The sequence below is a fragment of the Pinus tabuliformis genome, chromosome 4_2, assembly GCF_031772625.1.
Source record: "Pinus tabuliformis cultivar Carrire ecotype Pingquan chromosome 4_2, CPIR1, whole genome shotgun sequence".
Taxonomy (NCBI): Eukaryota; Viridiplantae; Streptophyta; class Pinopsida; order Pinales; family Pinaceae; genus Pinus; species Pinus tabuliformis.
In genome coordinates, this window is record NC_142304.1 from 1,090,412,451 (window position 1) to 1,090,413,565 (window position 1,115).

Here is a 1,115-nt window from a genome sequence, read left to right on the forward strand (position 1 = left end):
TCATAAGGCCTCAAAACCCCTATATTGACTCTTTTCGTGCTCAAAATAGTCTCCAAATGGCTAAAATAAGCCAAAAACACTTTGTACTGCACTTAAAAGAAATTGGCACTGTAAATCAAATAAAGAAAGAGCTTCTGGCTCAATGGTTGAGCACTGAGGTTATAATTGTAGAGGTTTGATGTTCAATCCTCATTGAGCATGCTTTTAGAGTGATATGAGGGCAGTGGTTATGATATATTCAACATATATGGTAAATATTAATTTTACAATAGTTTTTGTGGTGTTTACTTTTAGAGTGATATGAGGGCGGTGGTTATGATATATTTGACATATATGGCAAATATTAATTTTAAAAAAGTTTTGGTGGTGGGGTAAATAGACCCACCACCCCACACCAAATCCACGTAATTAATATAATTCATACAATTTTTAATGGCCATAGGCCTTAACCACCACAACTGGCATAGCAAAGGTATTTTTGAGGCTCCCGCCATATCCACTCCCCCCAAATATGGCACCCATACAATTCAAATATAACTTCTTGACTACACATATTAATGATCGGCAATGATGTAGTGGTGACGAATAATATTTTTTTCCACCACAACTGGCATAGCAAAGGTATTTTTGAGGCTCCCGCCATATCCACTCCCCCCAAATATGGCACCCATACAATTCAAATATAACTTCTTCGCTACACATATTAATGATCGGCAAGAGAGCTTCTCCTCTTACATATTAATGGAATTTGTCCTCTTGGCTTTTCCCTTTCCTTTGCCCTCTTTTCTAGATGTTGATTCCAATGATATACCAACTCTAGTTTTTCCTGCTTCAATGTAATTTGCTTGGAGAACCACTTCATCTAGGTTATTAGAACTAAAAATGAATACCGTATTACGAATATATTAAGGTAATCCTCCCATATATTTCATTAGATTTCTTGTGTATGTAAGGGAATATCAAGCATTAACGCCTTCTTGTGAAATTAATTTTTGTATTCTTGCACTGATATATTCGACATATATGGAAAATATTAATTTTACAATAGTTTTGGTGGTGGGGTAAACAGACCCACCACCCCACCACGAATCCACGTAATTAATATAATTCATACA